Source organism: Gallinula chloropus (assembly GCF_964237585.1).
Source record: "Gallinula chloropus genome assembly, chromosome: 3".
Taxonomy (NCBI): domain Eukaryota; kingdom Metazoa; phylum Chordata; class Aves; order Gruiformes; family Rallidae; genus Gallinula; species Gallinula chloropus.
The window spans coordinates 46,708,701-46,721,386 of record NC_140087.1 but is presented as its reverse complement, the minus strand read 5'-3'; the positions used below and the strand labels follow the sequence as shown (position 1 = coordinate 46,721,386).

Here is a 12,686-nt window from a genome sequence, read left to right as displayed (position 1 = left end):
GGTTTGAATTCTCAAACACAAGCCCTGGGTTACAATTTAAACCAACAAACTCAATGAAGACACTGTATTCAACTTTAATATACATTTTTCTATGTCAACTAAAACTGCAAAGAGTAAAGGAAGGTTTTGATGACTGTTGCACCACACTGATCATTATGGTGTCCTCCCATTTGCAAAGACAACTGAACGTTGGTTTTAATTTCCAAGCTGAATTATCTTACACAATTATATACTCCTTACATAAGGAGCAAAGAACTATACCTTGGTCAGATATCTCAACAGGGCACTGTCACAAATAACTGCCTGCTACAATTAACCTTTTTGGCATGAAATCTAGAACTCTTTATGCTATATTCCAATTCAATAGTTTCTACTTCTCTTATTTACTACCAATTTCTCTGAACCTAGCAATGTCAAGAGGTCAACAATTTCACTGTTTAGAACACACCATGAAAGTAAGAGTGACCCTATATTACATCTTCATTTTTTCCCCTCTGATCATCCCTTTATTTGACTGTATTTCAGTAAATTATCCATGTAGTTTTTATTTTGACAGCTCTCTTTACAGCAGTAAAACAAAATGTGTGCATTGCAAATGGCAAAGATTCAAATTTCAGCTATGTTTATCCAAAATAGCACTGAACTGCTTCTGTACTTATGCTATACTGCCTACAGCCTTACGGAAGGGGAGACAGATGGGATGAATTTAGCAGGGAAACAGCTGTGGCTTGAAGAAGAGACAAGCAAAAGTTTTGCTATCAGGCTTCATTATGTATCAAGGTACCAGTAAAATGTGTATCCGTAAGGCAGCCAAAAAAGTGTTTTTCATTTGACTAGTGATAATTACCTTTTCTCAACAGCTGACAATGTTCTAAGCAGCATTAAATAGGTATAATAATTAAGCAATAAGATAAGACAGGCAGTGCCTTGCTGGGGATTATGGCTCGCCTCGGGTGTGTTGTGAGGCACAAGGCTGAAGGGCGAGTGACTTCAGCCACCCGAGAAATGCAATAATCCCCCAGAAATGCACTGCCTGGAGTGTCTTCTTGCTATTAAAAATGTAAATTTAAAAAGGACAAAATGTTACACACATTTCCCGTGGATTTTACTGACGTGAGTTAGCATTACAGAAAGCCAATGAAGAAATTCCATTTCTGCCCGGCCCATGAAAGCCCCTTTTTCCCAAGGATACATATGCCTCTGCTCAGCTTGTCTGTGCATTTTATTCATAAAAATGATTTGGGAAGAACATCATCTAACACATGTGTGATAAGGCACAGCAGATTACAGCAGCCTTCATGATGGTAAGAGTTGAAGTCAAAGTGCTTTTAAGTCACATGATTCCAAATATTTATTCTGTGAAATTGTCCGTGCCTGGCATCCCTTTTCAGATGAGCTTTTTAGTTCTGAAACTGTGTGTATACATATATATGCATACACACACACACACATATACATGAATTTTTATATAAATAAATATATCTATCTATAGACGCGTGTTTGTGTGTAGATGAAAGGTCAGCTACTCAAGTGAACCAGAGGTGTGGAAAAATAAACAAGAAAAACCCACAGAAGACCCAACCCCCTAAAAATTGTTTCTGAGTACATGCAAGTCATAGCTAAAAGTAAGGCTAAGTAGTGTGGGAAGTGCTAGTGTAGTGCTTAGAAGTATTATACCACTTTACATAAGCAGAGGAAAGATTACTACAATTTCAGCCATGCCACCGAGACAACCTTTTGAATCCAGAGACCTGGAAGTATTTAGCAACCCTGACTTGAATCAAATCAGCATTCTAAAGGCTGTTCAAGATCAAGGCCTAAGTAATGACACACCATGTGTGGGACAAAGCTGTGTTTCCACAGGTATAACTAAGGGCGGAATTTAGCGCTCTCAGGTTAAAAAGGAGTTTAAATAAAAGAAAAATTCTCCCTTCTTTCCCTGCATATAAGAACTTAGTGTTCACAACAAAATAAACACAGATTAATCTAGTATCCTTTTCCATTCTTTCATATTTTCCATTCTCACTACATTATTTCAGAACCAAACCGCGGAGCCCTGAGCACACGTAACACTGTCTGGACTACACTAGAAATGCAGATGCTAAAGTAGCTCTTATCTTATCGTCCTTTCTTATAGCCACTTCCATAATCTCTATTGCACTAGAACTTCTGTGATTAGCAGTTGAGGGAATTAAATGTTACAGAAACTAGCACAATACCTGTTCATATTAGGCTACCGCCAACTAGCAGTATCATAAGGCACAATAAATGCAACTACTTTTCAGTATTTAATTTTTTAGGGTGGTAATTCTTTTGGAGTGCATTTAGAAATGGATAATGAATATGACTGGAGCTCCAGAAGAGAATTATAGTTTAACTTAGACAAAAAAAAACAGACAAAAGAAGATTTTGTCTATGTTTTAGAGAACCAAAACAATGCAAAAAAATAAGTCTTCAATGTCATAACACAAAGGCCAACAGCATATCCAATTTAAAGATGGAAAACAAAAATCATGGAGGGTAAAAAAAAAAAAAAAACACATCTTTAAGTGCAGCATTAGTTATGGAACTACTGGCATAAGAGTCATCAAGGCCAAACACTCAAAGATCTAAAGGTAGGTTAGATTTATGTATGGAAAATGTGAGCACCCACAGTTATATCAACTTCCATAGGAACAGGCCTGGACCCTGCAGAAGCAATCAGAATACCAAGGCTATCAGGAAAAAGTTGTCTTGCAAAAATCTACTCACTCACTACATTAAAAACATAAATCCTCATTAGTTTGGGGACTCGTTCTCTTACAACAATAACCCTGAAAGCAGACAAGTGCATAGATTTTTTTTAACAGAGCTGGTAAATTTTCATGACACACTTGCAAAGCTGTTTAAATATTATTCATCTGTCTTCACTTGCAGTTCCTCACTACATGGGAGTAGAGGGTTTTAAATAGCCATAGTCTGAAAAATCTCAGAGTTATACACAGAGACCAAAACCAAAAGAAAATCTGCTACTGCTTAAAGTAGTTTGCCAAATGGGTTAATAGTCAGATTTTACTATTACTGTGAGTTCACTTAAGGCCCAATAGGAAGATCCCAATTACTGTTAAATATCCCAACCAGATAGTTGCTGCTGAACTATCTGCATAGTGTTAGTCTCACAGTGGCTATTTGAAAACATTTTTTTTTTTTTTAATGTTCTGACATATCACAAGGATATCACAGAAACACAGTACAGATAAATGAACTTTAAAAATACCAATGCAAGACAATATGGAAGAAAGAAACATGGCCAGGGATCTCCACATTTTTTTTTTTTAATAGGGTCTAAGCAATTAAGACTTGCTAACGATTGTTAAGTGCTAAATACTTCTAGGAGAAACATGGAAAGGCTATTATCCTGGGCAGAAACCTTTGTTCTGTAGCTCTGGATAACTTTTAGCAGGTAACTTAAATGAACCATGACATGCTTTTTGGTGCTATTTCTTGCTATTAAACAGCTATGTCTTTATGAACCTGCCAGCAAAGCAGCATTTTGCTCCAGCCTGCTCACTGTCTGTTTCACATCTCTGGGGAAAGGGGTGAGGAAGACTGACCTGTGACTACGACCACAGACCAGTGGGGCTATTAGGAGGAAGTGAAGACAAAGTGTTTCAAAGTAGAAGATGTGGTAATGGCTAGGAGTTAATTGGTGGATCAATACAAAAAGAATCACCTGTTGCCACCAGAAGCAAGCCCCAACCAAAATTAAAACAGCTGCAGGTTTGTAGCAAAACATAGGAGAATAAAATGGGTGTTTCACTGGAAAACCATGGGTATGCTTCTCTCTGATGATGTACATTTTTTGCAGCATCACTCAGATGATCTGCTGAGCTGTCAAAGACATCACCTTTACCCACCTCCATTTCAGAGGAACCAAGAATTCTTCATTGATGCTAAATTAACATTTCAATTTGAAAACTAACAACTGTGCTGACAAGAGAAAGTAACAAGAAGAGCCTGGAACCTTATGTTATGCTGTTTCGTGTCACATATTTCAGGGCTTTTTACATTCCCAGTAGACCAGAACACAAGCTTACTACTAGTGAGCTGAAGGCTTTGACTCCCAAAGTTGATAGCATGAATAAGAACTATCCCTGTGTTTGTTTTGGAGAAGGCAAAGTACATCCAAACAGTAGAGTACAAGATATTCTCAGGAGTGGACAATTACCAAAGTCTTAGCAGAGGGGTTTTAGTCGGAATGCGTGGATCTCGGCTCTCAGCCAGGGTAAAACCACGACATTGTTCAACACAGAAGCAAGTAAACCTGGCCATCTTTCCACCTAGATTTTCTTTCAAGCATCACCTATCCCCTGAATTTATGGCATCACTTTCACAAACATTATTCTCCAGTTTTTTAAACACCAGAACTGTGGAGCCCAGCAGTCTTGATGTGGAAAGGGAGCAAAACACCATAGTTTTGCCCTCTACATCATCTTCCCCACATTGACTACGCTGTTAAGCATTCAAGACAGATGCAGCATTAACTAAGCAATTCAGATAATTATCAGCCCAGTAACATGACCTCAAATGCATGAAAAGCCTACAACATATTCTGAAGGAAAAAGAGTACATAAGGAAATGAAAGTAAATGGAAAACACAAGAAACTGAAACATAAGTTAGACCAAGCCGATTCTGTCATGTCAATCCTAAAGTCTTTGACAGCTAGGTTGCTTTGGTGTTTTTTTAAAAAAACAAATAAATATATATATAAATGAAATGCAATAAATCTTACCGATGTTCCAGCAAAACAAAGCTGATATTAATTAATAACTGCCTAAAGTAAGAGCACAGCCAGCAGGAAAAACTGAAGGTGAGGGCGAATTTTAAGTGGATTTCTCCAAGTTTAAACACATTTTTGAATATTTTGAATTATGATTCAGCACAAAAAGTGGGAGTGGGCTGATATATTTAAGAGATATCATCAGCTTAGAGAAGGTCTGGGATACTGCACAGAAAGGAACAGATGACTCAGAAGACTGAACAGCAGAAAAGGGATGAAATTTCATAGTAAAGTCTTACATGAGGAATTTAACACATTCTCGGTTCATACCAAAAGTCTCTGCTAAGAATTTGAATTTACTTGGGAGGAAGAGGTCTTATCAGATAACAATATTATGCAGCTGTCAAAAAGGCAAAATTGGTCGTAGGATTCAGTCAAGGAATTTTCAGTATATATCTTAATTCCACCACCTGAGATACTCAGATGCCCTCATCCAACAGCCTGTAGGCAGTTCTACCCATATTCAAAAAAGATCAACAATCAGAAAGCAGAGAGTGATGGAGCTTATTGCAAAAAGAAGAGCAAAAGAGGGAGGTTTCACTTATTATTCAAAAGTAGGGCTCAATAGATACAGCAATTGTCTACAGTTATCTGCATTATCAGTGCAGATAAAAGTGGAACAAAAGAACTATTAACCCTAATTTTGGCACAAGGACAAGTATGAACACAAATATATTCACACCAAAGACGGATCCCAATCAGAAGATTAGTGGAGTTGGAAACAGTTGTCCAAATTGGAGCAGCAAGGCCTAATTATATTTACAAAGGAGCTCAATACATTCTTAATATAAATTAAAAGACTATGTATATGTACATATATTTTATACACACACACATACTTTGTGATAGCTGCAGCAGAGGTGCACAGTACTCTGTTACCTAGAATACATTTTACAGAATATTATTAAGTTCCTTAAACATCTGTCTGAAAATTCAGTGTGATATTTTCCCTATGCTTGTCATTTGCTTCTTAAGAAGGCTTACAACTTATTTGCCTACTATATTGCAGCATTATCTGAAGACCCTGTATTTCACTGCTGGTATATGTTTTCAGGTTTTCTAACAGCTAAGATAATTTTTGCTTATATGTCTACTGTTCAAATAGATGGGGAAGAAATCTTTAAAAACAGTTTATGGTGGCTTGTATAATCTCATTAACTATTTAGAACAGGAATATTATACATGTAAAAGCATAAATAATATATGAATTTATACATAGACATCTATTTAAAGAGAGGGTATGGAAGTAGATAGATAAATAAACAAAGACATAAATACATAAAGTAGACAGATAGTGAACTGGGAGAAAAGAAGGACGCAGAGATTTTGAACATCCAGTTTCTGTTTCAGACCATGTGAACGGTGTGCAAAAACCCAATATTAAACAAAAGCCAAACGCCCTTTCAGACTCTGACAGCATTTATAGCATACACATGTGTCTGTGATACACACCTTCCATTGATTACTTCTTAATAGCAATCCTCTGGAGCATCCATTCTCAACCTACAATGTGAATCTATTAGACTGCATTAATTTTTTTTTTTTAAAAGTAATAGTGATAACCCCCAATTCTGAGCAGATAGAGAGTTTCCCTCAGCTGCACTGCAATGCAGGACACAGTGACCACAAAACTCTTTACAAACTTCTTCCATGAAAGGCTACACAGACAAGTCTGTCTCCAACTATTACAGCTATTCCATTGAGTGAGACCACACCAAAGATATGTGGGTATGAATAATGATGCTCAGGAAAAAGGGGTGCATACTGCTCTTTTAACACTGAGGCAGCTTTAATATCAAAGAAATTACAAACACTACATAAGTTTATCTTGATTTTCAATGTAAAAACTAAGGAGTTTTAAACCTCATAATATAATGCATTCTATTCTGTAATTACATTTCAAATCACACAATTGATCTAGTAAGAAGACAGTAACAATCTTCTCAGTGTTACTTAAAAAAATTACTAACCTATTGGTGAAATAAAAATATAGAAAGCAATATAGTCAAAAAAGAGCAAATGTGGATTGGGAAAATATATAGGTCTTTTAGGCAATGATCAAAGCTAAGTTTTACCACCCATCATTATTTCTTGAAAACACATACACACAAAAAAGCACAAGAGGTTTAGGCAGAAAATGTAAAATTTTGACGCAGCTTGATTGCTCCAGTTATCAGGAAATAATTTCAATCAATTGTTCTGCTGCAGATTCGCCAAAGTTGTCCAAAATCTCTATTCAGAAATGTAACAGTGACAGCAAACCAGCTATTGCTTTTTCATGTATCAGTTACTTGAAACTGCTAGTATATTCTCAATATATTTATCTCTCAAGTCTCATATATATGCATTCTCTCGTACACTCTCACTTCATAGCAATGCCAAAAAATAAACTTAACAATGGGAAACCCCTTTAAAATAATTGTTAAGCTGAATGTCACATTTTCTCTCTAACTCCTTGAGTGGTCCATTTAAGAATCCCTTTTAGCTACACTTCCAGATAAGCTTATCCATAAAAATCATACATTTCCCCATAGGTAGAAAACAAGTATAATTTGTCACATGTTGTGCTATACAGACATATCTGCACAGTTGCTGCACTACACTAGAATGTCTGAAGGGGAAGACACCCCAGGTAGTTGGCTGCAGACACATCTCGACAACATGGCACGTAGTTACAATTTGACACATATAGTCTTTATAAATCCAATGTCTATGAAGTCAAACAAATCTCCTTCTTATTTATAGTAACAGGCAAGAGCAGATCTCTGCCGTCTTGTTACACAGATGGTTGTAACATTTTTATAGTTAACTTACAACCACTGATGCCTGAGGAATAGACACACATCTGCCCCAAACTGCCAGTCCTGTAGGCTCTTCTTTTTAACTTCAGCTACCAAAAATACAGTTGAAATACACGCAACACTGTCACCCCCAAAAAGCTACCACAACAAAAAGCCCCATACAAATTTGCATAAAATGCCTTATTATTGTTAGTGTGAAACAGATTGGACAGCGATCACACTCATTACAGCCAAAAATAACAGCAATACTGACTCTAATCACCAAAACTGAAGTTTTAAAGAAAATTCCTAGCCCCAGATCCCATATACTGAACTTAGTTTGGAAAAAGGTTTTCTTGGGGGAAAAAAATAATCATTTGAAGCTTCTAAATTTATGTTTCACTAAAAAAAATAAATTCAGAAGAGTCTCATACTTGATACAAACTACTGTCCATATGCTCTTTTTTGCTGTTTGATAAAAACGAAAGGCATGGCTGGCTCATCTTGCAAAAAGGGAAGCAATTGCCTAGGATTTTTTTCTCCTACTTGAAGACACTGCTCCATATTTGCTGTATTTCAACACATCATCTGGGTCTTTAACAGGAAATACACACAGAAAATAGCTAGCTGTATCAATTGAAGGCTCCTCCTTTTAGGCCCTGGCTGTGTGGAGAAGAAATTTGCTAAATAGATGACTTACAACCAAATGCTTACTTTACAGGAAGAATACATGCAGAAAAGAGAAGTGACAATCGAACCTTGTGGCTATTAAGAAGTGTTAACCAAGTTCAGTGAAAACTTAAATAGCCCGATGAAATCCTGACCCATGGCAACTTGGGCAAATATTACTTATTCATAAATACATTCCATCAATAATAGATCTAGGCAGATTCTCGTCTTTTTGTTCTTGTTCCCCAAACCAGAAGAGAACAGAGCTTGCCAGAAAGTAGATCTGCATTTACAGAACTGGTCTAACTATGGAGGTGAAAACACATGCCTTGGAATTTGGTTTGAAAGCATGTAAAAGAGAAAAAAGGCCAACATTTTATGTACAGTTACTCAATTAATTTAATTTTGGATTTTCCTTTCTCTGGAATCTTTGTTTGGTTTTTGAAATTTTTTGTTTGTTTGTTTCCTTGCTTGCTTTTTTGGTTTCTTTACAGTGGAGTGAAGCACAGCAGGAAACCAGTAGCGTAGTTTAACCTTTTATTTGTCCTTCATATTCTTTTTAGGCTTGGCTAGCTTTCTACCTGAACACCCACCTTACAAAAGTATCGTACTTGGTGCTACCTGCTAACTTCTACTATAGACACAGATCTACAGAAATGGAATTTGAAGAATTTAGTAATAAAATTTTGTATAAGCTTTCAACCTGAGAGCAATGTGCTCTTTGCCACATAACAGACAAGAATTTTTTTCCTCCAAGATTCAGATCCATAAAGTCACACATGCTAACCAGCTCACTTCTTGGCACATCAGTGTCCCAGGGTCCTGAAGGAGCTGGCTGATGTGGTTGCTGAGCCACTCTCCATCATATTTGTAAAGTTGTGGCTGTCAGGAGAGGTCCCTGGGGACTGGAAAAAAGGTCACGTCACTCCCATGTATAAGAAAGGGAGCAAGGAAGACCCAGGGAATTATAGGCCGGTGAGCCTCACCTCTGTGCCTGGGAAGAACATGGAACAGATCCTCCTGGATGACGTGTTGGAGCACATGAGGTATGAGCGTGTGATCCGGGACAGCCAGCACGGCTTCACCAAGGGAAGGTCGTGCCTCACCAATCTGGTGACCTTCTATGATGGAGTGACAGCATCGGTGGATAAAGGGAAGGCGACCGATGTCATCCACCTGGACTTGTGCAAGGCCTTTGACACAGTCCTTCACCACATCCTTATCTCTAAATTGGAGAGATGTGGATTTGATGGGTGGACCATCCAGTGGATAAGAAACTGGTTAAAAGACCATAGCCAAAGGGTGGTGGTCAATGGGTCTATGTCCAGGTAGAGGCCGGTGACAAGCGGTGTCCCCCAGGGGTCTGTCTTGGGACCGGTGCTCTATAACATCTTTATCAATGACATCAATGATGGAATTGAGTGCAGCAAGTCTGCGGATGACACCAAGCTGAGTGGTGTGGTCAACACCCTAGAAGTAAAGGAAGCCATCCAGAGGGATCTTGACAGGCTGGAAAGGTCGGCCCGGGTGAACTTAATGAGGTTCAACACTGCCAAGTGTAAGGTGTTGCACTTGGGCCAGAAGAATCCCAGACATAGATACAGACTGGGAGAAGAACTCCTTGAGAATAGCTCTGCTGAGAAAGACCTGGGTGTCATGGTAGATGAGAAACTTAACACAAGCCAGCAGCGTGCTCTTGCAGCCAGTGTTATCCTGGGCTCCATCAGAAGAGGGGTGGCCAGCAGGGACAGGGAGGGGATTGTCCCTCTCTACTCTGCCCTCGTGAAGCCCCATCTGGAGTACTGTGTCCAGGTCTGGGGCCCGCAATACAAGAAAGATGTGGAACTGTTGGAGAGGGTTCAGAGGAGGCCACAAGGATGATTAGAGGGCTGGAGCACCCTAGAGAGGCTGGGAGAGCTGGGCTTGTTCAGCCTGGAGAAGAGAAGGCTGCGGGGGGGACCTCATTGCAGCCTTCTAGTACCTGAAGGGAACATACAAACAGGAGGGGAATCAACTTTTTAAAAGAACAGACAATGGCAGGACAAGGGGGAATGGATTAAAACTAAAGGAAGGAAGGTTTAGATTAGGGGGAAGTTTTATAACAGAGAGAGTGGTGAGGTGCTGGAACAAGCTCTTCCAGAGAGGTGGTGGATGTTCCATCCCTGGAAGTGTTCAAGACCAGGTTGGATGGGGCCCTGGGCAACCTTGTGTAGATCCAGGCCTGGAGGTTGGTGTCCCTGCCTGTGGCAGGGGGCTTGGAGCTCTATGATCCTTGGGGTCCCTTCCAACCCATGCCATTCTATGATCCTATGATTATTTTCATACACAGTACCTATTCAGAAAGCTAGGCATGTTAAAGAAAGAGGTATCACGCTCACCTTCAGGAATGCAACCATCATAGTCACCAAAAAATTGTTGCTCTAAAAGAAATTCCAATCGATCAGTTAGAGGACAGGTACATTTGAACCCAGTGATCATAAAGGTCTTTTCCAACCTAGTCATTTTGTGAATGTGTGATTGTGTGATCTTGCTCCTTCCACAAAATAGTTACACCAGACCCTGTCACATTCTCCTAGACACAAGTAGCGACAGAGATTTAGTCTTGAACAAATGTCATAGTTCCTTATTTTTCAAATGCAAATGTTAGGTCCCAAGTTAAGTCAAAAAAACCCCATTTTGATAGAAGAAACTTTCTGAAGACTGCCAGAATAACAACAGATAGAAAATCAGGTAGAAACCTACTTTACAGGATTGTGTTACAAAGACCAGTGCTATCTGTAGCTGCATACAAAGGAGAAACATACTGTGTTAAGATGTAATCACTCTTAACTGACAATCACAGCAAAACAATGTATCTGAACGACGGATGAAAATCTGAGGTAAAACACATTAATATTATTTGTTCTTCTGCTTTTACTAAATAGCATACTCAGATCTCAATTTTCAAAATCAAAAGAGAAAAAATAATTATTTTTATCTGGTGGAAAGTCCTGCTTTTCTTCACCTAGATCTGAATACTTCATAGCCAATTTATAGCATTTGGGAACTGGTACTGAAAATCTATTACAGTTTCCACATGGAAACTAAAATTAGATTAGACTGAATTTTTCAAGCAGTTTATTATATCAGCCTTGTCACTTATTACCTAGATTTTAAATGAGTATAGTGCAAGATAATAATTAAAAATACATTAAAAGTGTCCCCTTTCAAAATGGGGGTAAAGGATCCTGTCCCTGACTCCAATACCTGATAATCTCTGCTGTATTTGCATATTCTGAAATAATAAATATAAAAAATGCTACCACTGTCCTCTTTTCTCTCCTTATTGTCACCAAAACAGCAGCAGAAGGTAAGGCACCGCCTGCAGCATGACTAGTCTGCTTTCAAACCACTTTTCTTTTCTGGATTAATGCTTTCAATCTTTTCTAATGTATAATCATTGCTGTGGCAGCAGAGAATGAACCACATTTTCTAGGTTCTGATAGAGGAAGGGTTGCCTTAAAAACTTAAAAAGCCATCTTAAATTCAACTATATACTAATAATTCTACAGGAGAACAGCTAGGATGAAAATAAAAAATATGCACACACACACACAGAGCACCTTGAAAGTAACCCTTACTCCATGTCCTCCATATCCTAAGAATCCACCAAAAGTAAATAATCCAAAAGGGAGGAGAAAGAAACAGAAAGATGATGTGATCACACAGATTAGGGACGCAGTTGTAGTACTTTGAATTTCCTAGTTCTATGAGCTATAAAAGATGATGACAATCCTGGGTTACAGAAGAAAATGATGAGGTATAGAAAGAAATGAAAAGGAAGAGGAAAGAACGGGGTCTGGAAAGAGGGTATAGAGAGCTCATACAAGAAACAATCTCATACAGACAGATGGAGAGTGAAAAAATATTAAAAAACCCCAACCAATAGTTGAAAAAAGTGATCATACCAGACTGATTGCTTCAATACCTGCATGATCTGTTCCCATCAGGTGGTCAGTGGTCAGAGAAAGCAAACAGATTTTACCCAACCAGGCCTATCTAGTCCAAATGAAGTTAAACTGCATTTTGCCTTTCACTGCTGACAAGAGGTAGGCTGGCTGATTGGTTTTGCAGAGTTGCTTCTTGGTCATCTCTCTATTTTTTCCTCTACCTCCCTAATCATGCCTAAGATCTTTCAAGTGCCTGTTATAATGAACATGGAGTGGAAAACAGATAAGAGAGCAGATAAACTTTCTGGTACAAAAAGCGGTGAGTCTCTACAGGGATCTTTAAGGACATCTAATCTATTTTACAGTACAAAGCATTATTAGCCCAGATACTCTGGCCAGAAGAGTCATTTGGAATCAGTGGAAATATTCCATACCAGTCTTGCTGTAGCTGCTTGCAGCAGTTCCTGAGGAAGTTGCTGCTTCTCTGA

At 38.5% G+C, this 12,686-nt stretch overlaps 1 protein-coding gene across 1 annotated transcript in view; it reads right to left on the bottom strand.

The window, feature by feature from the left end:
- Positions 1–12,686, bottom strand: part of SDCCAG8 (SHH signaling and ciliogenesis regulator SDCCAG8) — a gene marked incomplete at its 5' end in the record, with an annotated part of 109,136 nt that overhangs the window by 29,002 nt on the left and 67,448 nt on the right. The gene's annotated exons all lie outside the window — the stretch shown is intronic.